The sequence below is a fragment of the Crinia signifera genome, chromosome 1 (assembly GCF_055691185.1).
Source record: "Crinia signifera chromosome 1, ASM5569118v1, whole genome shotgun sequence".
Taxonomy (NCBI): domain Eukaryota; kingdom Metazoa; phylum Chordata; class Amphibia; order Anura; family Myobatrachidae; genus Crinia; species Crinia signifera.
In genome coordinates, this window is record NC_139217.1 from 206937981 (window position 1) to 206965894 (window position 27914).

The window sequence follows — 27914 nt, forward strand, 5'->3', positions numbered from 1 at the left end:
TTAAAAACAACTCTCCAACTACAGTTAGAATTTAGCATCCCCAATAATAGGGTTTTCAATCTTTTCCAACTAACAAGCGCACTTAAGAAGTATAGCAACAATAGAGCCATGGTACTGGAGGATTCGCCAGGGAAAAAATATTTGATGCAATTGGGAAGTAAGAAGAGACTCTCAAAAATTTATAAATACCTGCATTCATATAAGCAAGGGGAGATAATAGGATCAGTTAAAGAAAGATGGCAAAGAGACATCTTAAATCTAGATGAGCTAAGTTGGTTGATGGCACTGAAAGCTCCATCGCTGGCTACAAATTCGATGCGCGTGCAGCAGATACAAGTTAACATTCTATACAGGACTTACATGTCCCCGGTTAGATTAAAAAACTTTAAATGCCGGAGTTCAGACAGTTGCCCCAAATGCGGGGAAATAAGGGCAACATTCTGGCATCTCCTATGGAGCTGCCAGAAGGTTAGCAGGTTCTGGGATGGAGTTAAGGATGTACTGATCCAGTTGGGCATTCCAGGGGACATACTGAATGAAAGAAACATATTATTGGGCATATGGAAAGTGGGCCCTCAAATAAGGGATAAAGTACAACTTGCACATAATCTGACGTCACTAGCTAAAGTAGTGATATCGAGACACTGGATGGCACGGGAGAGCCCGAATATGGAGGAGTGGATTAACTTGGTTAATTACACGTTTGATCACGAGAGGTTTATATTCGCTTCACGTAAAGTAATACAGAAATTCCATAAAATTTGGGACATATGGCACAACTCTAAATACTTTAAAGTGGTTCACAATTATTGACAATATATATATAGAAGATAATATGATAGATAGGCACTCACTTTAAAAAAAAAAAAAAAAAAAAAAAAAAAAACACACAAATGATTTATTGGATAGGAAAATAACGAACACAAAATGCACGGTTGTGTTAGAAATGATTTAATAAACAAATTAAGATAATGACACGAGAAATTAGAGTTTAAAGAGTCACAGCAAGGGATAGATAAGGTAGGAAAAGGATGTTTCCTCTCTAGATTCGAAAGAGGACCACTATGGGCCTAATCCAGTGTAATAGAAAAGGTTATGAAGAAAAGGGGTGTGGAGGGTGAAAGGTATATCTGGGATATCTAGGCTTGTTATTTAATTGGAAGCGGGTGATATGCTTTTTATGATCTGTGTCTAAGATCGTGAGAATTTATGATCATGTGATAAACAAGTGTATATGTCTAATGTCTTATGTTTGTGTACTGGGATTGTATATGTTTTAAAGTGTATGTTTTTCTATGTTGTTTGTTTTAATATGAAAATCATATAAATAAAGACTCAATTAAAAAAAAAAAAAAAAAAATACGTTGCACCATGCAGTCTCCCAAACCTGAGCAATAATCCTATAATGCCACCTTCCCTGCATTCTCCTTTTTCCATTTCCGACCTTGCCTCTATCCGTATACAAGTGACTGAATAGCTACCCCCCTGGAAATTTGTAATGTCCCATTAAGCACCGTTGGCATTGGACATTGTTGGACTAAGCTTGTTCAGTAAATGGTGCATTACCTTTGTTCTAAATGACCGTGAAAGAGAACTTGTACTAAGCTTCAAAAGAAGGGGCTGTTATCCCTTGTATTAGCATAAAGGTTATAAGATATAGCCACCACATTGCTGGCAGGTGCACTGCGCATAGGTCTTCCCTGCTAAGGCCAAGCATGTACCCCTTTAAAAAAAAAAAAAAAAAATTAACTTACAAACTTAGTTGCTGTGAGAACTATGGTTCCACCCCTGTGCCCTAATTATATACATTACTTCTTATATAATTGCATGAATTGACTTAACAAAATTCTAACAGCAAAGGATTTTTTATAAAGCAGCAGATTAACCCCGCGCTTTTCAGGAAGCAACAGTAAGTTTGGATCTGCCAAAGATATAACAACAGTCTAATATGAAGTAAAATGCTTATCATGCACAAATGTAATGAATTCACTTATTGATATCCTGTACTATTATTATTATTGTACATACATGCACGTAACAATGAACTTACTCATTTGTATGTGACACCATATTATATTACTGACTGCAGCTTAATCTAACCTGTTACCATATATCATTCCCCCATTCAGCAACATATTTATAATACTGTCTATTATACCCCTATGATGCCTTGCACGCTGAAAATTGCACTGCATAATTAATTTTCCTGCCTTATTTTGCATTATATTTAACATTAAACAACATAATTTTTTAACATTAAAAACAAAAAATGCGTTCCCATATTTGGATTCTGCCTATCTACGCATATGCTTTGCCGTATCCTAATAACACTCTTAAGCAATATTATATTATGTTCTGAAAACTATGTCATTCCCCTAGTACATATGAAATGACACAACTCGGCGCTCATCTGTAATCATACATTTCATGTTTGTACGGCGCTGCGAAACACTTGTGGCGCCTTATAAATAAAACTATAATAATAATAACCATATTAATGTGTTATTGCACAAATTATACATTTGTTTATCATTGCTAGGCAGCCTGCTGACTCCATTGTATGCTCTGCTTAGTGGGAGGAGTAGATGAATGGATTGTATTGAAAGGATACCTCTATCATGATCTCTACATGCTATGCCATGTAAACAAGCCCTCAGTAATTTAATTAGGGGGAGGGGGGATTGGACATTTTTTGCAACTTGCCTGAACATTGGGCCTAATTCTTTGCTGTTTTGCTAAAGGCTGCAGCGAGTATAATAATAATAAATCCCTAAGTACTCGTTTTTTTGGCCTTAAACTGCTAGAAAAAACTTCAGCACTGAATCCCAACTGTACTGTTAGGTAATAGGTGTAAAACTCTATTAGGTGCTGTGAATAACAGGGGGAAAGTTACCCAGCATAATAGAAAACATGTGGTAAAATTCTATCTGCATTAAAGATTGAATTCATAAGATTACAGAGACATTGGGAGTTTGTGACATCAGATGGTAGCAGGGTGCCGAATATGGAATTAAGTAAAAGAATAAGAAGGGATACAAATGCCAATAAATATAGATACTTATAATATTTCTGCTGCTTTCTGGATGTTCTTGCTGGTGCCCGCTGCTGCTGGGAGTCGGGTAAGGAGGGGACGGGCTGCGCTCTGGCTGTGAGTACGGCCCTGGGGATGCTCCTACCCGACTCTGTGTGTATGTCCCGGCTGCTGCTGCTTCTCTTCGGCGCTGCTGCCCGCTGCTGGAGTCCTGTCTTCTGCCTCTTTCTTCCTCTCGGCCGGCCCGTTCCACAGCCGAATGCTGCCCTCCTGGTGCCGATCTCAGATCTCCTGCTGCTGGAGCCCTCCTTGCTTTCTTCTGCTGCTGCTCCGGTCCCTTAGATCTCTGGATCTCTTAGGACAGTCCATTGCTTCTTTTTAACTTTAAAGCTGCTGGTGAGTCTCCACAATCCTTACGGTGTGCCCTCTTGCTTCTCAGGTATTCTGCTCCTCGGACAAACACTTCTCAGGTATTCTGCTCCTAATGACCCTCCCCCTATACCTGGCCTTCCTTAAGTATGGTGATACGCCCTGGGGAGGGGTCACTTTACCTATTTCTTCTCCTGCCCTCCCCCCTTGTTACCTTCCCACTTTCCCTACTGTTCCCCACTGCATATGGGATTACAATGGTAATGGAGCCCATCCTAGTAGTTTATTGTCTCTCGCGTCTAGTCGACGCTCGCTCTCTTATAAATGAGCTTATCTAGGGTGCATGACAAAGCTATGATCACAGTAAAAGAGGTTCATTAAAAATGAACCCATGCATTAACCCAGATAGAGAAGTACCAACACACTCGCCATTCCTACGAATGAGGTGCAAACAGCACCCACACTTCCCAGGTTGGAGTGCAGTGGCCTGTGACCACACACTCTGGTAAATACAAATACAGGGGCCTCAGCATAATAAACTAACTTAATATACAAATAATGAAATATATATGTATGTAGAACAGACCCTTGTTTCGCGCTCCCAGTTGTATGAATATTTGCTGTGGGGGGGCTGCCTTATTTACAAGATCCCCTGTTGGGGGATGGAGAAAACATGGAAAACAATTGTAAGATGGTGCCCCTTTAATTGACTGTTTGGGAGTTGTGGACTGCGCACTCAAAAAGAAGGTGAAGTTGTTAATGTAGGTATGGATGAACAAAACAGTACTGTGGTGTTGGTTAAAATGTTTATTGAAAGATATATAGGGAATGCATATATAGCGAATGCAAGGGTTACTCAAATGAGAATGGGTGGGAGTGATGCAGTTCAATTGACAGGCAGGATACCTCTGCGTCTCACTGGGGGGATGGGCTGTGACAGCGGGGTCCTGACCCTGTGTGGTCTAAGAGTGCTGTGTTCGGGTGTTCGTGGCACCCTACTGGGACATTGCCTCATCAGTGGACTTACCTACTGACCCATCTGCACACAGGGGGAGACATAAGTCACGGCCGTGACCTATGGTGAAAAGGGGATCTGTTTATGTAAAACATCCATTTGCGGCCAAATTAAAAGGTTTAGCATATATATTTAGTGTGCACCTGCAAACTCCTCCTCCTGCTTGCTGCACTACAAGTCTCAGCAGGTAGCACCTCATATGTCCAGGGTGTGCAGTTTAGGGCCCCTCCCCCTATGTACTATATATTGTGTATTCATACACACTGGAAGGTACTAGAGACGCCTTCCTCCTTAACTAGCACCCCACCCACCTGTCCCAGATTGATTTTAAATAGGTTGAAGTCCCAACATTCAAGACTGCACACCTCAGCTTGGCACTATGAGGGTAAGTCCTACTATACATATATGCTGAGTGTTAGTTTGTGGGACTGTGTTTGGGGTGCTGGGCTCTTTGGGCTGCTGTTGCTGGGCTGCTCCATGGCATCATATCGTATACTTTCAATCACCCCTTTAGTTTGTTTAATATATACGTAGCACCCTTCACATTTATTATTACTTCTTACCTAGGTAAGTCCTATCACATATAATTTCCCCTATCCCTTTTACTATCACTTTAATTTCACACTAATGTGATGCCATGGGGTGGTTCTGCTGGGCAGGCCTGGGGGGCCCTGTGCCCTGGACCTGTCCCAGAGTAGTGTTAGGGACTTGTCCTATTGAGGTAACCTGGATGCGGTGGACAAGCCCATACTAATGGCCATTACTATGCTAATAACCTCAAATGCAATATAGCAAGATATTAAAAGGTTTAGCATATATATTTAGTGTGCACCTGCAAACTCCTCCTCCTGCTTGCTGCACTACAAGTCTCAGCAGGTAGCACCTCATATGTCCAGGGTGTGCAGTTTAGGGCCCCTCCCCCTATGTACTATATATTGTGTATTCATACACACTGGAAGGTACTAGAGACGCCTTCCTCCTTAACTAGCACCCCACCCACTTGTCCCAGATTGATTTTAAATAGGTTGAAGTCCCAACATTCAAGACTGCACACCTCAGCTTGGCACTATGAGGGTAAGTCCTACTATACATATATGCTGAGTGTTAGTCTGTGGGACTGTGTTTGGGGCGCTGGGCTCTTTGGGCTGCTGTTGCTGGGCTGCTCCTTGGCATCATATCGTATACTTTCAATCACCCTTTTAGTTTGTTTAATATATATGTAGCACCCTTCACATTTATTATTACTTCTTACCTAGGTAAGTCCTATCACATATAATTTCCCCTATCCCTTTTACTATCACTTTAATTTCACACTAATGTGATGCCATGGGGTGGTTCTGCTGGGCAGGCCTGGGGGGCCCTGTGCCCTGGACCTGTCCCAGAGTAGTGTTAGGGACTTGTCCTATTGAGGTAACCTGGATGCGGTGCGGCATTCATCCCCGTAGCTGGTCAGCCCGGGCTGGGATCCTGGAAGAGTGGGGACCCCCCCCCCAATATAGGGGAATCCTGCCCTCCAGAGTTACCGCTGAAGCCGGGGCTGTCCCCGGTGCCCCTGGGGCAGTGGGCATCAGGCTGATAAATGGTTAATATTAGATTAAACTATTGTGTAATGTTGTGGAACTACAAGTCCCAGCAAGCCTGCACCACATACAGGGATTTAGAGAACCACAAGTCCTAGTATACGGGGCATTGAAGGACCCACTGAGTCTTGTTCCACAACATGACCAATAGTGAAATAAATCACACACACGAACAGTATAACTTTATTACATACTATATTTATTCACACATACATTACCTATGGATCCCGAAGGCCTATCCTCTTCTCCATATAGAATCCAAACAAGTACGAAGGAAGGAAAGAAAAGAACTCTCTCTTTTTTAGGGGCACAACTTTAGTTTGTTAAGTATTATTGTATATTTAAAAATTAACTTTTATTAGGTTTTAATTTAAAATATTGGGAGCCAACTATAAAGACAAGACCATTTACATACATACATAGAAAACAAATCTCACCTGTCAAGAAAAAAATCTCCTAGGCAGGACAATAAAGAAATTTTTAAAATCTATATCACAGTCAAAGTTACTGTTAATATCTGTAGTATGGCATTTATATTACTGTATAATTTAGTGTAGATGAGCTACATACTATTGATAGCAAACTAGCGAGAATATCACCTTGTGAGGGAATATCTAATCTGCTTGTAGTGTGATATTACCTCACTTGTTATATTTCAATCAGAATACACTGAAATACTGCAAATGGCAACATAGAGATCAAAAATTTGAAATAATGTTGCAATACCGTTACCAGTATAGTTCAGAAAAACATGTTATGCAATGAATATAGGAGATATAATAAACATCAGTGCAGTAAATGGCTGTAAATCATTAAACCACTATTCTTGTTAAGGATATAATAACATAACTCCTGAAGACTTTGGTAGATCAAAAGTGCCTTGTTGTGCTACAGCGTACATATGTGTAATTAGTTGGTTAGTTTAGCGCAACACATTTGTGTAAGAAAAATCATAAAGGAAAGGGCAGAGGCGTACCTAGATAATCGTGGGCCCCATAGCAAAAGTTTGTAAGGGCCCCCTATTTAGCAACTGATGGTGATAAATGTATGTAAAACATATACTCAGACAGCAAAGATGGGCCCCCTTAAGCTCTGGGCCCCATAGCAGCTGCACCCCTTGCACCTATGGTAGTTCCGCCCTTGGGAAAGGGAGAAGAAGAAATCTCCTTTAAATCTGCTGCTACTGCTGCTGCTTGCAGGAGGGTACACCTGTGCCAATATAGCAAGTGAGCGAGTGCATGCAGATTTTATTATGCCTACTAAAGGAGTCAGAGGGCTTCTGCTGTTGAGGCTCAGTGTGCAAAACCACCTGATTAACACTAGGTCCTTTCAGGAAAGCTACACACACTTAAGCTCCAATGAGAGAGCCCAGAAAAGGTATGGATATAAGGTATCAAGGGTAAACCCTCTTCCTAGTCACAAATGCTGCTTTTTACCCATTTGCCATAAGGCATTGGTGGGATCCAAACAAGTACCTGTAGCACACATCAGATAAGCTGAATTTTATTTTTAACACAGTATGGGCAAAATGTGTCATCGTTTTTGAAAGATTGAAGTGTTATACAGTATTGCCTTATTGTATACTGTATGTCTCTTTTCTCCTCATGTTTCTATACATCCGCTAATGGAGTATATTACAAGGAAGATTCCAATTTAAGGAGATCACTAAAATGGGAAATGATACATCTCTAGTACCTCAGAAATAAACTACACGTACAATAATTAAAAAAAGGAAGATCCCGCTAATAATGACATCTGGGACCTATGCCCAGTTTCGTGCCCAATTTCTACCCAAATCCTTGTTGGTCAAAAGAAATTGCAAGTGAGTCATATGTACCTGACCCCCCTGTGCAGGTTTCAAGTGTCATACTGTTTGACCAACGCTGTTTAACCCTTGCAGAACACCAGCTACTTATTCAAAATGATGAAATCTGGGACCCATGCCCACTTTACTGCCCTATTACTGCCCAAATCCTTGTTGGTCAAAAGAAATGGCAAGTGGATCATATGTAAGTGACCCCCCCTATGTGGATTCCAAGTGTAAAAAATTTTGACCAACGCTGTTTCAACCTTGCTGGACACCAGATACTTATTCAAAATGATATCTGGGACCCATGCCCATTTTTGGGCCCATTTTCTGCCCAAATCCTTGTTGGTCAAAATAAATTGCAAGTGGGTCATATGTAGGTGAACCCCCTGTGTGGGTTTCAAGTGTAATATGTTTTGACCAACACTGTTTAACCCTTGCAGGACACCAGCTACTTATTCAAAATAATGACATCTGGGACCTATGCCCAGTTTCGTGCCCAATTTCTACCCAAATCCTTGTTGGTCAAAAGAAATTGCAAGTGAGTCATATGTACCTGACCCCCCTGTGCAGGTTTCAAGTGTCATACTGTTTGACCAACACTGTTTAACCCTTGCAGGACACCAGCTACTTATTCAAAATGATGACATCTGGGACCCATGCCCACTTTACTGCCCTATTACTGCCCAAATCCTTGTTGGTCAAAAGAAATGGCAAGTGGGTCATATGTAAGTGACCCCCCTGTGTGGATTCCAAGTGTAATATTTTTTGACCAACGCTGATTAACCCTTGCAGGACACCAGCTACTTATTCAAAATGATGACATCTGGGACCCATGCCCATTTTAGTGCCCTATTTCTGCCCAAATCCTTGTTGGTCAAAAGAATTTGCAAGTGGGTCATATGTAAGTGACCCCCCTGTGTGTATTCCAAGTGTAAAATTTTTTGACCAACGCTGTTTAACCCTTGCAGGACACCAGCTACTTATTCAAAATGATGAAATCTGGGACCCATGCCCACTTTACTGCCCTATTACTGCGCAAATCCTTGTTGGTCAAAATAAATGACAAGTGGGTCATATGTAAGTGACCCCCCTGTGCGGACTTCAAGTGTCATACTGTTTGACCAACGCTGTTTAACCCATACAGGACACCAGCTACTTATTCAAAATGATGAAATCTGGGACCCATGCCCACTTTACTGCCCTTTTACTGCCCAAATCCTTGTTGGTCAAAAGAAATGGCAAGTGGGTCATATGTAAGTGACCCCCTTGTGTGGGTTTTCAGTGTAATATTTGTTGACCAACGCTGTTTAACCCTTGCAGGACACCAGCTACTTATTCAAAATGATGAAATCTGGGACCCATGCCCACTTTACTGCCCTATTACTGCCCAAATCCTTGTTGGTCAAAATAAATTGCAAGTGGGTCATTTGTAAGTGACCCCCCTGTGTGGATTTCTGGTGTAAAATTTGTGGTCCAAGACTCATTAACCCTTGTAAAAGTGATTGTTCTGAATAAGAAGCTGGAGCTCCAATAAGAAGTGATTAAGAAGCCAACTTCAGCCTCGTTGGAATTTGGGGGTTGTGAGAGACGACACCCTCGCTGCACGTGATGGTTGTAGTATTGCAGCATGCATTTAGTTTGCGTGGTAAGTTTGGTAAATCTTCCAAATATTAAAAAAAGTGATGTTGTCCCTAGCAACCTACTGTATCTGTCTATCATTTCTGTATTGCATCCTACAAAATGATAGACATACTCTGATGGGTTACGATTGGCAACATCACCTCTTTTAATTTTTCGAATTTTAGTAAATTTACCCCTTAGGGCAAGATTTATCAAGCTTCATAATGCAGGGCTGCCTAACCTCCCGGAATGGTCGATGTGACATAGGATATGGCATTGGATGGTAATTATAATGGCATCGGGGGCTGGAAGCATCGAGGCCGGTTTTGCGTTCAAACCTCCAAGAACACAGCTAATGGAGGTTTGGCCAAACTGCTTATACACAGATCTGTTGAATGCAATACATTATGGAACTTGCACATTGTGGGCAATGCCATCTTTAGCTAGGCTTACCACACTGCCCCATTACACGGGGTCACCAATGAACTACACAGGTTATTGGGCACTGAATTTACAGAAGTAGACTGGAGAGACACAAGGTAGCTGGAGCTGGTGAGTCAATGGAGGGCTGAAGATACAGAAGGGGGCTGGAGAGACACAAGGGAGCTGGTGAATCACCAGGCAGCTGGAGAGACTGAAGGTGGCTGGGTAGACACAAATGAGCTGGAGCTGGTCAGGAAATGATGGGCTGGTGAGTCATCAGGATCCTGGAGAGACTGTTAAAGCATGAGAAAGACTTTTTTTAACCAGAATTTCTACATAAGAGGACATTAACATGGTATCAGTGTACCGCTGCACCCAGCACACTATTATATTCTCCCGCCCCGCCCTAGTGGATGGTAGGGTATAATATACAGCCTGTCGGCACATGTCGGTTAAAAATAAAAAAAACTTGATAAACTCATGTTTTGACTGTTGACCTTCCTTACCCAATGCTTGTGTGGACCTGCTGGCCTTAGCCATGTTGACCTACAGTATTTCATGTGTCAACCTAAGCCGTGTCGACCTACTGACCATATCCAGTTGGTCATCCGGGTTAAAAGCACACATTTACTGACAGATGAACCTGTATAGTCATTTTTAAATGTTAGGAAATGTGCACTCTAGTCTTGGAAGCCCAAAATAAAGTACATTAGTCCCTCATACACCAGCCTGACTTGTCTGAGGCACAAGTCGGACCTGATTTTCCCTTAACCTCCCCAGCATCCCTTCATCCGATTTGGCGTTTTATCTCACGTATATATTTTATTTACAGTTTATTATATAGAGCAGCAGATTCCGTTGCGCTTCACAATAGGAAACAACAGTGATTATAGAAACTGGGTAGAAACAAACCGACATAAAGGTAGGAGGGCCCTGCTCGTACGCTTACAATCTATAGCACTGAAGGACTCGCGGTGAGCTGTTGGGGGGAATTCAAGGGACATTTGATGCGATAAATCAGATGAAGCCGCGACGTGCACTGAAGGCAGCAATTCCAATTTATCTTATGGGAGCAGAAGGTTCAATCTCCAGATTCGAGGTGCACGTGGCTTCGGTTCGAATCCAATGTCAAACACACGCGACTTGGCCACTTGACCGAATTTCTCGGGCGGCTCAGTAGCATTTGGGGGAAATCGGGCCAAATCCCATAAGTGGATGGCCACCTTAAATGCATACATGGGCAGACTAGATGGGACAAGTGGTTCTGATCTGCCATTACATTCTAGGTTTCTATGGGGTGTGAATCAAAAGGTCTATAGTGTCTCGGTCAAAAGTCAATATATCGACAGGTGCAATGGCAATGTAAACCAAAGGTTGACATTAAAAAGTCGATGTGAGTTTTTCACAACTTATTAGTGTCAATGTCAACACTTGTCAACATGGACCCCAATCATTTCACGGGGCGTGCTTCGGGCATGGGAAAAGTCCCATCAAAAGGAAAAAAAAATTAAAAAAATTGTGAAAAACTTATCTTGACATTTTCAAATGTCAACCTATCATTCGGATATCGTTTCTATGTAGGGGGGCTGATGGACGATTATGTTCAGACATAAGCATTTAAAATGTTGATACACAAGGGAGATGCTTCATAAGATTATGCTTCATTGCTTCTTTCTATATACTTTTATTTTTTTTAAAACATTTTTATTGACAGGTTAAATAAAACAAGTAATAACCATATAAATTTGCAGAATAACAGTCAACTTCCATGTCAATGTGACAAAAACCCAGAGCTTTAATGTCCGTGCTCTGCAACAGGATTATCTGAGGTCATAAATTACCTGTCACGGCTAAAGGGCTGGATGGAGTCGTGTGGTGCACAGAAGCCGGAGACGGACCAGGAGGAGTAGGATTGAAACGTGCAGGTTTAATAACTGATTTCATAAATGATAAACTTCACTCAAATACTTCTTTAAGTGACAGTTGGGATAAATTAAATAGAGTCCAGCACAATATTAATAACGAGCAGGTAAATCTGGAAACGTGTACTTGAAGAGCCAGAGTACATAGAGGAAGATCCGGAAAGAGGTTGATTTGATGACAGAAGAAATGGATCCGGATGACTGAAAGATGATGGAATGAATGAGTTGTATGAAGGAGGGCAGCGGAAAGCTGAGCAGGGTAATTCTGGGACACAAGCAGGAACAAGCACTAGGTAGGACTTGCAGCATTGGTGTCAGGAGAAAACTTCCTTGTAGCAAGATGCAGGGAGCAAGGCACCAGAGTCAGGAGAGAAAGAGCCAGGATCCGGGAATCAGCTAGGAGTTGTGAATGACTCCAAAGACTCATTGCACTGACACTGAACAGCCTAGGCAGATCCCTTATATCCCCAGGGGATGGCTGCCATTGGCTGTCAGCGCAGGATGAGGAGGGAACCTCCACTCTGGGCCAATCTGTCTCCTGCCCTCAACCAAGATGGCGACGCCGGCCTCCCGGCACCACTATCTGCAAAGACACCGCTACCCGACACTCCCCTGCTGCCATCCCTACCCAGAGCTGCCGCTACCCGCACACCGCAGACCGGAGCCTGCACACGCTAGCCGGCGGCGGGCGCGGACGGGTGAGTACTGTACCCGCCGCGCTCCGTCGCGGCTACGTGTGACATTACCTCCTCCAACGGTGTATAAAACTGGGAATAAGAGACTTCCGCTTCCGCCCTCCTATGAAGCGGTACTAGGGAAGGACTGCTCCGCTGCCAAAGCCGCTATACCGCTCCCGAATCCGGCACACAGCCTCCCAGCACCAGCCCGCCACGACCGCTAACATCCGCTGACTTCCCCCATGCATGAAGCGCTATCTCAGCGCTATGCCAGCTCCAGCCGCGAAGAAAAATAAGGAGAAAGAACGCCAGGCTCAGGAAGCCAAGATGGCGGCGGAGGCCGCGACGCGTTGCGCTGCCCCAGCATGACCCAGCGCACATACCGGCGCACACTCCAGGGGACATCTCTCTCCCACAGCACCCATACAAACAACGGAGGAATTAAACCCACGCAGTGAGTACACTGACCAAGACCGGTCTCTCCCTGCGCCCACCTCCCCTGTCACATATAGAGACATGGTCGAGGCAATAAGATCAGCAATAGGCCCCCTGCTGGAAATACAGACAGCCTCCATTAATAAGCAGATTGACCAGCTCCAACAGAGAATGCTGGCTAACGAACAGACGACATAGTAGAGCTTAAACAATCCTTGCAAACAGCCACAAAAGAAATAAGCTACCTGCATAACAAGGTCCAAGATCTCGAGAATAGATCCAGGAGGTGTAACCTCAGGATCATAGGACTCCCTGAGGCAGTGAAAGGACAGGAACTCTTTGATTTTATACGGATAACCCTGCCTGAATTACTACAAATCTCTGATAGATGCACAGACCTTGTTATAGAACGTGCACACCGTTTGGGATCTATGCGGCCACAAGAGGGAGCCAGACCCAGGGCTGTGATATTTAAACCCCTGAACTTTTTGCATAAAGAACTAATATGGTCCACTTCAAAAAGAATGAGGGATATCACCTGGCAAGGAAACAAAATCTTGATTTTTCAAGACTATTCGGCGGAACTTTCAAAATCCCGCAGAGACTTTGCCCCGATATGTTCTAAACTAAATCAGGACGGCACAAAATTCGCGATGCTTTACCCAGCGAGACTTCGCATATTCGAGGGAAACACCTATAAAGATTTTACCTCCCACATGGACGCCGAGGCATACCTTAAAGAATCTGGCGCAGCATCACAACATGCTTCGGGCTGGGCGGACGACCCCTGATACCTGGAACACTCGCAAGCACCAAGATTTCCCCATACCCATTTCAGTCTACAAAGGGACATTACGGGACAGCTACACTTTAATACTCCTATGACAGCAACAGAGATCTGGACTGTCCCCTGCCTAAGTTGACGCTGGAGACACACAGTGCCTCAGTACCAGCCAGGCATATTCATGTCTATACCCTGGCGATTTCAAATTAGACAGAAAAATCCCAGGCACACAAGTTAATGGTTTAGTGTATAACATTTTTAGCTTTAAAATGTGTTCTGGAAAGCAATAATTCACTGTTATATGCACATTGTCGTACCCACTCCAGCTCTACCCCTCTCTCCCCCCCCTCCCCCCATTTAATATAAAAAAAAAATATATATATATATATATATATATAGAGCCTGTGGCGGGCGCAATGCGCAAGAAAACCTCGGTTTTCTCTTCTTCATAAGCGGTTGGCTTATTGGTTAAGGAGCATATCCTCCCTGTTATGTTTACATGTCTGCAAAGATGTGTAGGTTATTCTACTTATTGCTTGGAAGTCACATTATAACTAGACTTCTACCCCCTTCCCCCCTCCCTCTTCTTTACCCTTCAGCACCACCGTACCGTCCAGACGAGTTTCAAAGATATGTCTGTGTAGTAACTATGCTTCTTATCAAGTTTACCACCTTTTATGTACCGTGATGTCAGATATTTCAATTGGTAGTTGGAATGTGGGTGGGATTAACTCCCCACAAAAACGTAAACAAATTTTAATGTACTTGAATAAATTACATCTCGATGTTGTATGTCTGCAGGAGACCCATCTGACACAAGCCGAAACTGCAAAGCTTCAGATCCTCCAGTGGCAAATCCTCTCATCAGCTCCTTACAACTCCAAAGCAAGAGGAGTCGTGGTCCTGGGTAGGAGACAGACCCCAATGACAGCCGAAACACTTCTATCTGACCCAGAAGGCAGGTACACTCTCTGCCGTATAACTATGGCACAAACACAATTCATTATACTTAACATATACGCCCCCAACACCTACTCTAAATCATTCTTCCAAAACATTCTGAAAATCCTCACCCCCTATATGCACCTCTCTATTGTGCTTTGCGGAGACTTTAACCTGACATCACATCCTACCTTAGATAGACAATCCCCCTCTAACAGGAAGCTCCCTAGACTAGGTATACCTACCCTAGCAGAAAAATTACACCTACTCGATATGTGGAGACTGTTCCACCCCACTGACCGAGATTACACATGTCTCTCAGCTGCAAAAGGGACGATATAGATTATATCTTGACCTCATCTAGCCTCCCCCCCAAGATACTGGTACCCCAGATAGAACCAATATCGTTATCAGACCATGCGATCATATGGTTAAAACTCAAATTATCCCCAGAGAAGAGCACATGTATAAATTGGCGCTGCCCGTCTTCATTAGCAGCTTCAGACTCTCTAAAACAGAACATCTTACAGGCATGGGACAACTATGCAGATGACAATAAAGACACAGCGGACACAAACCCCACACTCTTTTGGCAGGCCTCAAAAGCAGTCCTGCGCGGAGCAATAATATCCCATACATCACATAAAAAAAAAACACTTGCTAAAGAATTCTCCCAAGCACAATAAACCCTCACCGCAAAATTTCTTGAATTTAAACAATCTCCATCCCCCTCTACAAAGCTAAACTACCAACAAGCCAAAGATTCCTTTGAGGGATTATTTGTTAAATCCAAATCCCTATATACATTCACCAATAATGCAAAATTCCACAAATATGGAATTAAATCTAGCAAATTACTCTCAAATCTCCTAAAAGGACACAACTCCACAACAATTATACACCCACTTAAACAAAAAGATGGAACCATTACCAAAACTAATGCTCAAATAGCAGAAACACTAAATGACTTTTATAGCTCCCTATACTCAGCCCCTACCAGCGACAAAAGTCAAGCTGATGAATTTTGGAGAGACCTACCTACACCCCAACTTTCACAACTATCAGCAGAATCACTTACCCGAGAATTTTCCTTATCGGAAGTTCAATCTGCCATTTCGAGCCTAAAACCAGGAAAGGCCCCTGGTCCGGACGGCCTGACGTCCGAATATTACAAGACACTTGCTCCTAAAATAGCCCCTATATTGGTCAAATTTTACAATTCCATCCTCACTACAAATACCGCCCCGCCCTACTTCAACTCAACCACGATTAAAATACTCCCAAAACCAGGAAGAGATCTCTCAGATCCTGGGTCATATAGGCCGATATCGCTTCTCGATATCGACTATAAACTTTTAACAAAAATGATTGCTGAAAGGCTGAAACACCTCCTACCGTCCCTAATACACCCTGACCAGACAGGATTTGTAAAAGGAAAAAACCCAGTCACAAACATTAGAAAGGTGCTATCGGTGTTGTATCAATCCCAGTTGGCCGTGTCGGGCGCCTCCCTAGCGATATTATCGCTGGACGCGGAAAAGGCGTTCGACATGGTATTAAAGTATTAAAGAAATTTTCCTTTCCCACTAAATTTATGGAACTTTTAGAAACATTATATCGTAACTCTACCTCTAGGATCATGTGCAACGGCACCTTGTCAAACCCCTTCCCCATCTTAAGAGGAACCAGACAAGGATGCCCGCTTTCACCCCTACTCTTCGCATTAGCTCTAGAACCACTAGCTATAGCTTTGCGTCAGTCTCCCTTATTCAGCGGTATCCCAATTGGACAGGTAGACCTTAGAGTTTCTTTATTCGCAGACAACATGTTGTGGTTCCTGTCCTCCCCTGAACATTCCCTGCCAACAGCCTTTTCAATAATTCAGCAATTTAGCTCTTTTTCAGGCTATAAAATAAATGTACACAAGTCCGAACTGATGATATTAAAAGGCCCCCCTCCACTCTTCTCAGATAGAGACGACCTCCAGGTTATTAAATGTAAATCCACACAACTAAAATATCTAGGCATACAAATCCCAGCACACATTTCAAATCTATATAATTTAAACTACACATCACTGATTAACAACCTCTCCAAATCCATGGATACATGGACCGACCTCCCACTCTCCCTGCTGGGGAGGGTGGAGGTCATAAAATCAATGATTCTGCCCAAATTAATGTACGTTATACAGATGCTGCCAATCAAACTGACAAATAAAGACATCCAAAAACTAAACTCACGCATGGCGCAGTTCCTATGGAATAAGAAAAAAGCAAAAATTGCATTACACAAATTACACCTGCCCAAGGCTTTGGGCGGTCTCAATGTGCCAGACCTACATCAATACACCAAATCCCTGCTTTGCCGCTTTGCCCTAGGTTGGCTAGTAGAGATAGATACTTTCTCGGATTCCGCAGTGGACTGTGCCATGTTCACACCATACTCTCCTGGAGCCCTCCTACATGTCCCCCGCACACAAATCCCCCCGCACATCTTCAACAACCCTCTCTTTCTAGACACATACAAGGCTTGGTGGTCTGTCTCCCGCTCACTTGGACTGGACCCTCAAACGTCCCCATGGATCCCCATCTGGGGTAACCCTATGTTTACCCCAGGGGTGGATAGTTCTATTTTTTACAGGCTCAAACATAAAGGACTAAGGAAGATGACGCAGGTATTTGACCCTGGAGGAAAGGTATATTCCATATCTGAACTGCAGAAAATGTTCGGTTTGCCTTTGAGCGGCTCCTTTTCACTCCTCCAGCTAAGGCACTATGCACTTTCGCTACCCAAGCCTGATATACAAACCACGAGGTATATGAAACTGAATAGCTCTGTTAGTAAATTTCAGACAGGGACGTTCAAGAATAAATACATTTATGACCAACTCTCATCCTTACCTGCTGAACGAGTATGGAAAGAAGTCACAAACAAGTGGTTAAAAGATATCCCTTTATTGGAAAACTGTGAAACTATATTTAAACATTATCATAAAACGTTGAAAATATTAAGATCCTCCATCCTTCAGGAGGTACACGTGAAGTTTGTTCATAGGGCTTACATCTCACAACAGCAGAGGAGTCATTTTGTCCTTGAAGTGCAAAACAGGAGTGGGCTCCTTTTTTCACAACTTTTGGTCCTGCAGACATATACAAAAATTCTGGTATAAATTGTTGTATTTCATCAAACTTAACTTTAATATCGGACTGCAGCTAGATCCCATCCCCATGCTGTTTGCTAATTTTGAGAGTTGGAACATCACACCAGCGAACTCACATCTGTTGCCCCTAATTACCCTGATAGTCACAGTGGCTAAGAAAGTGATTCTAAACTCATGGATCACACCACATATTCCAAAGGTAGCAGAGGTGGAATCGCTGCTGTTGAAGTATATGTTTTATGACAAATATGATGTGATAAAACACCCATAGGTATCTTCATCAAGATTTTACCAGGTGTGGAGACCATTTATAGATAGTCGCCCACAAATACTGAAAGAAGCTATCTACAAAACACTGGAAATCCGTCCAGAAGGAGCTAGATAATTACATTTCCCATATATAATGTACGAAACGTGATGCTGAACACCCCCCCCCCTATCCCTATCTCTCCCCCTCTCCCCCCCCACCCCATAGAAAAAAACTCTTATATTAAGTTAAAGTTATTCGTTTAATGTTATGTATAAAGAAAATGTCAGACAAAATGCTAATCTAACAAGGCGGGCTTACGAGATTTAGAGGCAGGCCTCTTCATCAAGTTACTCGAACCCCATGCCTGCGAAACTCAAGTATAAATATGTACAACTTGGTTAGAATTGATATCATACATTGTAATATTTTATTACTCATGTTCACTATTGTTTCATTTGGCATATGTCTGAAATAAACAGAATTTGAAAAAAAAAAACTGGGAATAAAATACCAACGAAAACAAACGTGAAACGGAAAACTTCAACATCCGAGTCCGAGTTGGCCCCCTCTAATTCGCCGTGCGAGCTTAATGTCCTTCACGTGCAGCGTGACCCTGTGTGCATGGACACTGAACAGGTAAGCGTCTTCGAAAAGCCACACCAGGTAGGCCTCAGCTGCCTAAGAAAGAGATGTTACACTGAAACCGGAGGTTTACACAGGAAAAGGAACTTTGGGCTTAAGTCAGTATGAATCGCTATTTATTCACAAAGCAGAGTGATTGCGCATTTAGACCGCACACAATGCGCAAGGAAAAATAGCGTCAGAAAACACGTATAGATCGTAAACACAATGCAGCTGGATATTGACCGTCGGTAAGCTGCTGTTTTGGGGTGGAAACCAGACTATTTCTGGATGGGTCCGAAAAAAAAAATGCAGGTCTGTGACAACAGCACTGGCCTTGTTCAGCCTGTGTCAGTCACAGATTAGTCTCTTCCATGTTCCGGAATTTGCGTACAGTCCTGGCCAACCTGTGGCTCTCCAGATGTTGTCAAACTACAAATCCCATCATGCCTTGCCACAGTTTTGCTATAAGGGAGTATTAAAACTGTGGCAAGGCATGCTGGGATTTGTAGTTTCACAACATCTGGAGAGCCACAGGTTGGCCCTGTCCTGGCATATAGATTTGGGGGGGGGGGGGGGGGAGCAGTAACCGGGTGTTTCCTCTTCATGGGTGGCGGATACCTACTTCTCAGATTAGCGATTCATGATGAATTAGGCCCTTATCACAAATACGATTCATAGATAGGAAAAAATAGTTACAGACAGATAATTTGAGAGGCAATACATGGTCAAACAGAGCAAACAGATCTTTCTTCCCCATAAATTCTGTAGGCCACTATTAATCATTCATTCACACAGATATGCCCTCATACGTACAGCCCAATCCCAGTGGTGCGTACTTGCACTTTGTGTTGCTACTTTTTTACCTCAGCTTTGCGCCTTTATCTTCATTGTGTAATTTCCTCGATTGTGCATTTTAGAGAATACTAATTGTATTGCTGTAGGAGGTATCTTGGGTGAAATTTAAAAGGGTGAGAGATTTGGTAAGAAATCTCCATTTTTTTTAAAAGCGGCAATCATTTACACGGCAAAATGAAACTGGTTCTGCAGTGTAAATGATTGGCGCTTTAAAAAAAGCTGGAGATTTCTTACCAAATCTCTCACTTTCTGAATCTCTCATCCTATTAAATCTCACCCCTTGTGTCAATAAACACCTCCTGCCGACTTCTGTGATCCACTGCTGCAACGGATCACTGCACAAAAACATGGTCAATCTGAGGGAGCCCGAGGCTGGTCATATTGGCCCAAGCTGTTCTGTAGCAGAGGCCAGGAAATCTGTGCTGGAAGATCCAGATCTGGGAGCTCTCAGAAAACACCCCCGTTTCCGGAACCTGCCTATCCTGCCCCCCTTATCCCGCTTCCAGTTTGCAGCAGGGAACTGCGAGAAATCTCACAATAGAGGGACGTTTCGTTACCTAGGCTGGTAACTTTATCAAAGGAGACTCTCCTTTGATAAAGTTACCAGCCTAGGTAACGAAACGCGTCAGGATACTGTCAGTTTGGACTCTGAGCTCTATTGCGGGACACTCCCAAAACCATATCTTGCCCAGCCTTTATATTCGGATTAATTTTCCATCCGTTCTTCACCCACTGGAAGAGAGCCTTGGGATACCACCACCAGCATACTCATTGGGAAGCCTACCTTCAGCCTGTGCATCTGTCTATACAACATCCAGACAGCGACATCCTACACAGCGGCATCGAATTCCCAGCATGGTATATGGACACCCAGCCTCCACAATCTCCAGTTAAACTACAGGACGGACTGGCTCAGGACATTTGGCAAGCGGGAGAATGCATAAGTATAGTGCTCAGGCCAACTATTCTTAAATTCTTTTTTATATGTGCTGATTTAATGTATTCATTTATAACCTCTTCATGTGTCTAAATGTATCAACCATTTTTACTATGTTTATCAGTGTTGAATAAATTTTACTAATTGTGATACCCAATTGACCATACTCAAACTAAGAATTTTTTTCTAATACCAACCTAGCGCTCCACTACCCTTTTCTTTTTCCTCACGTTTGTTTTCAAGGAACTGACCTTCCTTGGTGTGAGCTGCTTGGATCACAAGGCACTCCTTCTCTGTCGTCCACCTCCTACCTTCTGGTAGGAAACCAACCTTTTTCCAGTGTTATCAGGAGTATTGGTTTTGAACATTCCTTTATGCCTTGAGAAAGGTCGCTGTGTAATGCGTGTCTGTCTAATGAGCTCGGAGCTGAGCTGGGAATTCTAATTATAGTGGTGTATGATGTGATAAAGATCAGAGAGCGGGGACTGCGTAATAGGAGTTGTCTGGTACAGTGAGACTGCACTGGGGCTAAACACGGGCATCATGCCCACTGAAGTCATCAGTAAGTGGCCTGTACGGGATATACTATGTGCCTATTTGCACACAGACCCAATCCTGGGATGTCGCTCAGAGCCCCCCCATTGGCTGCAGGATTGCCGACATGCTGCAATGTTTAGAGGGTGAAACTCGACTCTGTTCTGCAAAACATGGGCACGCCGCTTGAAGGCATTGCAGATCCCTGTTATACTCAGGTGTTTGAAGCAGACGGCCAGCCTGCTTAAGTTTCAGCTTGTTGGCTGGTGCTTTAAACCATTCCGAATCGCAACCGATGGCTATGATGGAGATCGAGCATTAGCGCTGATTCTAGTGACACGTGATGGGATATACAGAGCAGAACACGGCCAGGATATGGGTGAGGTATACATGGCCGCATCAGATCTTAGTACAATACATAATTCTAAGATTACCCCAAACAGAATACAGCGAGCGTTTATGCCGCTAAGAAGCCTTACCTCCTGCAATGCCATCAGCGCTTGGCTTTGCCAGCTGAACGGCACTCCGTGGGAATACTCCAGGCAGACCTCTCTCACCTAAAACAGAAAAAGCAGACATTACTAGCAGAGCACAGAGTAGGGGAAACTGTTAGATGCAGAACAGGCAACACCATCTCACCAGGCGGTAGAACGGGGCCTTCCTGATCAGCAGCTTCGTTGATTTCTGGTACTTGCGTATTTCCATCAGTGCCCGAGTACCTGGGCGGTAAAACCTCCGTATGGGCAATGGCACTCTCTGGCTCGTGTCTGGTTTAAATTAGATAGAAGACAAAGAACAGAGTTTAACAGTCTCCCCTTTTTGGACTTCTGTAACCCGTTATCCAATACAATAAATGCAGCGAACATTCTGTGGACAAGCGTTGGACACATTACTGGTCACCACAGCAAGCTCAGTCCCACGCATCTCCTTTAGCTTTCGTTATTTATTCCTTACAAAAAAAATATATAAAAAAGACGCTTTCTCTTACTCTGAGATGTACCAGCCGAGGCTGCAGACACCTGCTGAGGATTGTTGGACTTCCTGCGGTTAACACTGGCTTCAGACACTCTCTTTTCCATTTTTAGGACTATAGCGCACCACTCTGCAGAAACAAACAATTTATGGGATAGCTTGATTGAACATTTAAAGCTTATCTTCTAAAAGCAGAGCTGATTGGGGGGTGGGTGGGGGGGGCAGTTGCATATGCCCTGTGGAAATGGGGCAGCATCTAATGCAGTCAATATAAAAATTATAAAAAAATAAATAAAATTTAAAATGATAATTTTTTATTTTTTTCCCAAAGTGCAGATTCTATTTTGGAAGACTTTCACGTAGCACACCACCGATTATCTGGAATTCGATGGTCTGGAACCTTAGACTGCGGAAGGGAGTTAGCTTGCGGCAGATTTTCATCATAATAACGATGGAGAAATGATCTGCAGTGTATGGGAAAAGATCTACAATCTGATCTGCGAGCTCAATTAAAACATTCAGTGCAATTACAACTCACAAAAGAAATGTAGAAAATATGCAAACGCCCTATTAATAAAACGCAACGGGTGTGAATTAAATAAACAAAACGAGAACGCAGCCAATGGGGAAACAGACGTCCCTTAGCAGCATCCGACAATGGTAACAGAACAGATTGGAATGGATTTGGAACAACAGGAGCGCAATCAATCAGGAGTTTAATAAGTTTGTCATATTTTGGTTCCAGAAGAGAACGTGTGCCTAACACATGTATGAACCTTTCCCCAAAGCACGTCGCTCCCTCACTCGCAGTACTGCTGCTACATACCAGCAATGACACAACTCACAAGTAGCGGACGTACATTGGAATGCAAGCTCACGTTTTCAAGGTAAAATGCTTCTGCGTCACTGATTGGTATTTCTTTCTGGAAGGATTGCTATAATGTGAAGAACGGTCTGATCTGCGTTACAATGATTAAAATTTTTTAAAAATAACACCGCAAAACAGCATCAATTGATCATAAAATCTATAGAAAGCATAATGTACCCTAATGGTGCCTACACACGTTGCAATCCCTGGGCATTTTCTAAGCGATCTCACCAGATTGATCCGCCATAGCGATAGCTCATCGCTATCACCCCGTGGATTAATATACAGCACGCTGGATAAATCTATTCAACCACCAGGGTCCCTGGGGTCTAACTCAAACTAAAAACATAAATTCCAAACGTAACTCACTTCATAGTTACCAGGATAGGAGAATTCAAATCAGCGAATCCTACACTAATTTATACTGTAAGTGACTCCAGGGGGGACTAATGCAAATGTAATATAATGCATAGGTACTTATATGTTAGTTGGGCACCCACTAAGCTATTTGCTTAGTGGGCTATTCTGCGTAGGAAAATCGCATCGCATGGGCCATTTTAAGGGCCGTGCGGTGCAATGCTCCTATGTAATTTATTCACTGCTCTCTTAGCCCCGGGGGATCACATCTACCGCAAAATCGCATGCAATTTTATAGGGTGTGCAATGCCATTAAATGAGCTACACAATAATATCATTGTATGATATACAATGATGTTTTAGGCACCCCACCACTATCCACGCCACCCCGAAGCGTGGCGAGCGGCGGCGGAACGCATCCTCCGACCTTTTCATACCCCCACTATCCACGTCGAGCCCGAATCGTGGCGAGTGGACGCGGAATATATGTAAAGTAATCCGCATGTGCTCGCCGCGCTTCGGGATCGGTGACTCGCTGTGCTCGACACACTATATAAAATCAACTCAACGCCGACGTGGCTAGTGGTGGTATGAAAAGGTCGGAGGACACGTACCGCTGCGCTCGCCACGCTTCGGGGTGGTGTGGATAGTGGGGGGGTGGGGTGCCTAAAACCTCATTGTATGTCATACAATGCTATTGTATAGCTAATGTAATGGCATCGTACACCCTATAAAATCGCATGCGATTTTACGGGAGGTGCGATGCGATCCCCCGGGGCTAAGAGAGCAGTGAATAAATTACATAGGAAAATCGCATTGCATCGCCCTTAAAATGGCCCATGCAATGCGATATTCCTAAGTTACCTTACGTATGCTAATTGGGCGCCCAACTAACATATAAGTACCAATGCATATAATGTTAGCGCTTATATAAATAACATTAATGCAGGTGACTCATCAGCAGCACTGACTGGCAGGAATAGGTTTTACTGCATTCACACACTTTGTGGTTATGGTAGGACAATCGCCCCATTGCTGTATATACAGTAGCAGGGTTATAGTGACACCTGGAGGCCAGAGGCGACACTACATTAATAGTGTTTAACCAGTAAATTGAAAAGGAAGATTTCTATTTAATCTTACACTACTGTTCGTTAAGAGTTAATGCACAGTATTTATAATAAGGGGATTTTTGTAAGAACTTACCATTCAAACCCCTTTCTCTGAGTCCAGTCCGGTGACACAGCTCACGATGGGATGTAGGAGGGTCCGCCAGGACCCAGGCACCTATGCTTCTAATTCTTTGGGAGCAGGCTCCTCCCTACTGCATCCCATAATGCCTCAGTTAAACTTCAACAGCACACTAGGATACACAACTCAGTACAATGCCTGAACATCATATATGCGACTTATAACACATAACATGGCAACCATGAACGGTACAAATTACTGAGCGTTAGGGAGGGATCGCTGTGTCACCGGACTGGACTCAGAGAAAGGGGTTTGAACGGTAAGTTCTTAAATCCCCTTTTCTCTTTCGTCCAGTCCGGTGACACAGCTCACAATGGGACTTTCACGAGCAGTCCTTTGGGAGGGTACACTCAGACTGCCAGTTCTCATCACTGCCCGTCCAAATGAAGCGTCCTCCGAAACAAACTCATGAAACCTGTAGAATTTTGTAAAAGGTGTGAACAGAGGACCAGGTGGCTGCCCTGCACAGCTGCTCAGCTGTGGCCCCATGCCTCACCGCCCATGAAGAAGCAACTGACCTTGTAGTATGGGCGTTTATGCGAGATGGCACAGGCCTACCTGCCTTACAGTAGGCAAACGCAATAGTTGATCTCAACCAGCGGGCTATAGTCTGATTTGAAGCAGGCCACCCAATCTTATGTACTTTGTACAAAACCAACAGCAAATCTGATTTGCGAACATCCTTTACTCTACTGATATAGATTCGCAATGCGCGAACCACATCCAACTTTTTCAAACTGTCCCTATTCCTCTTTCCCTCAGACGGGGGAAAAACTGGAGCACAATGTCCTGATTCAAATGAAAAGAGGAAACCACTTTAGGTAAAAATTTTGGTACTGTCCTGAGCACCGCCCTGTCATCGTGAAAAATCAAAAATGGTGACTTGCAAGACAAGGCACCCAATTCTGACACACGCCTAGCCGAAGCAATGGCCAATAAAAAAGTAAGCTTCCAGGTAAGGTACTTGAGATCAGCCGATCTCAGTGGCTCGAAAGGAGGTTTCTGCAGCATGGACAGAACAAGAGACAAGTCCCATGGTGCAACCGGCTGCCTGTAAGGAGGCTTAATCCTGGCCACACCCTGCAAAAACGTTTGTACCTCCGGCAGCAGAGCCACTCTCTTTTGAAAGAAAATGGAAAGTGACGAAATTTGCACCTTCAGAGACTGCAAACTTAACCCCGACGACAGGCCATCCTGTAGGAACTCCAGTAGCCTCGCTACCTTAAACCTGGAGGTATGAACTCTCTGCCTTTCACACCATCTGATGTAGATCCTCCACACCCTGTGGTAATTGGCCGCAGACACCGGTTTTCTGGCCCTTAGCATGGTCTGTATGACCTCTTCTGAAAACCCCTTTTTTCTCTCAACAAGGAGGATTCATACGCCATGCCGTCAAATTTAGACGAGCTAGGTCCTGGTGCAGAAACGGTCCTTGGCTTAGCAAGTCACCACGATTCCGTAGATAATCTCAGTATGTCTGAGTACCATGACCTCCTGGGCCAATCTGGTGCAACCAGAATGGCCGATACTCTCTGGTTCTTTATCCTCTTCAACACCCTCGAGATCACTGGGAACAGAGGGAAGATGTAGACCAGATTGAAAGACCAAGGAATTGTCATGGCATCCACCGCCCAAGCCAACGGATCCCTTGACCGGGAACAAAATCTCGGCACTTGACAATTGGTCCTGGACGCCATAAGATCTATGTCTGGCAGTCCCCATCTGTCTACCCCCTCCAGCAGGTCCGCCCTGCTGAGATAGTCCGCCTCCACAATCCGGATCCCCGGAGTGAAAACGTATGACAGTGCTGGAAACTGAACCTCCGCCCAGGTGAAGATTCTCACAATCTCTGCCATCGCCATCTTGCTCCGAGTACCGCCCTGGTGATTTAAGTATGCCACCATAGTGGCATTGTCGGATTGTACTCGTACTGGCAAACCCCTCTTGCCCCCAGTAGCCTGCTTGATAATGGCTTCCAGCTCCGAGCCCCACTGGACCGGCAAGGCAGTGGCTTTAGACAGTCTAGCAACTGATGCATCCACTAATGGGGCTTTCTCCCACAATTTGGTATGTTCCTCTGGCAAAGGGTACATATTAGCGAGGAGGCGTGGTTTGGCTGAGCACAGAGTAGGCAGCAGTTTCTCTTCGCTCCTCCGTACATCCTGAAATTTATCCTGTTTTGCTGTCACCGAAGTCCTTGGCCTCAGCAACGGGTGTGAGACATCACTCCCATTATCCTATCACCCTGCTGAGCTGTTTTTGGGACTATTTGGCTGCTGGTTTGGGATTATATACAGCCGCGGCCTGCTTCTCTGCTAAGATCCGGATGACGTCGGTCTCCTACTACACTAACAGTATTCTGCCTGCCGCCTCATCGCTGGGTGCTTTGTCAGGCAGGGTGAGAAGTGGCGGTGGCTCTCCGTACCTTTGAGCGGTGGAAGCGGGAAGCTGCCTCCTCTGGGGCGCAATGCCGCGGTCCGCGCCATCTTGTGCTTGGGGCTGAGGCTTCCACGTTTGCCCTGCATCGTGTGTTTAAGATCTGCAGTGACGGTCTTCTATCCTCTGCTGGTCTCCTGCTGTGCCACAACATAGCCGTGACTAAAGCGGTGAGCATTACCTACATCCGCCATTTTCTCTGACTGGTCTCTTCACCATCATTTTGGTGGCTGGAGCTGGGAGCTTTTAGCTGGATTCTCCCACTACTTCAACGGCTGGCAGTCCTTTATTTGTACTTAGTGGCGTGCTAGCCGCACCTAATTTATTCTCTGCTACATATACTGCCTATAGCTGGTCTTTCTGTACCTCCTGTCTATGATTATGGAACCATCTGCAAATGCTATCCTGCGTGCGCTCCATGCCTCATCTGCCCGACTCCTGCAACTGGACAGAATTCGGAGTGATATTCTAACCTCTCCTATTCATCCCACTCCTATTCATCCTGGACACTGCGATGTTATTGATAATGGAGATATTTATGTGATGTATGCTATGAAGGCTCTGCCTGCACCTATTTCAGATTCTATCCTGGCTATATCTACACCTGTCGTTGTGCCCGAAATCAAGGACAATAGCTGTGATACTCTCATGCACACTGATTGTGCTGCTACTTCCCTACATCCTCCTTATTTGTCGCTGGTGACTGTGATGAAAGCCTGGACTGTATCCACATATAACTGTACACTGTCCTTTGTTTATCTGTTATGTTTTCCATATACCTGCTGGTGTACTTCTTAGGGTCGCCATGTTTTCTAAGGACACTAAGAGCTGGCCAGATTAATGTTTTTGGAAATATCCTGTAACTGTCATCTTAACCCTGCTTGTATAAGTTATATTCTGTGAGTTTACATGCATCTTTATTGCTGAGCGAGATACCTTACTTTGCTTCAGGAGATTGTTGGATTCAATATAGCTGTTCTTAGGTCCATGCGTCTATGGCCCTCACTATATCCTTCTTTTGGTATTCTCTGTTTAGTAATTTTTGTGATGGGGAAGGAA

General features: G+C 43.9%; 2 long non-coding RNA genes across 3 annotated transcripts in view; both read right to left on the bottom strand.

The window, feature by feature from the left end:
- Positions 1 to 17549: 17549 nt before the first annotated feature.
- Positions 17550 to 19037, bottom strand: LOC146067998 (uncharacterized). The gene is made up of 2 exons (XR_014472947.1): positions 18533 to 19037; positions 17550 to 17750 (listed from the first exon to the last, which is right to left on the bottom strand). It is a non-coding gene; the product is annotated as an uncharacterized LOC146067998 (long non-coding RNA).
- Positions 19038 to 21952: 2915 nt separating this feature from the next.
- LOC146068053 (uncharacterized) overlaps positions 21953 to 27914 on the bottom strand; it is a 58133-nt gene continuing 52171 nt past the window's right edge. Inside the window, exons 4-5 of one of the 2 annotated variants that reach the window (XR_014472952.1) lie at positions 22822 to 22902; positions 21953 to 22073 (exon numbers count right to left, since the gene is read on the bottom strand). This is a non-coding gene — a long non-coding RNA (uncharacterized LOC146068053). Of the gene's footprint in view, positions 22074 to 22803; positions 22903 to 27914 lie in introns of both variants that reach the window. The other variant, XR_014472953.1, reaches the window with a different exon arrangement.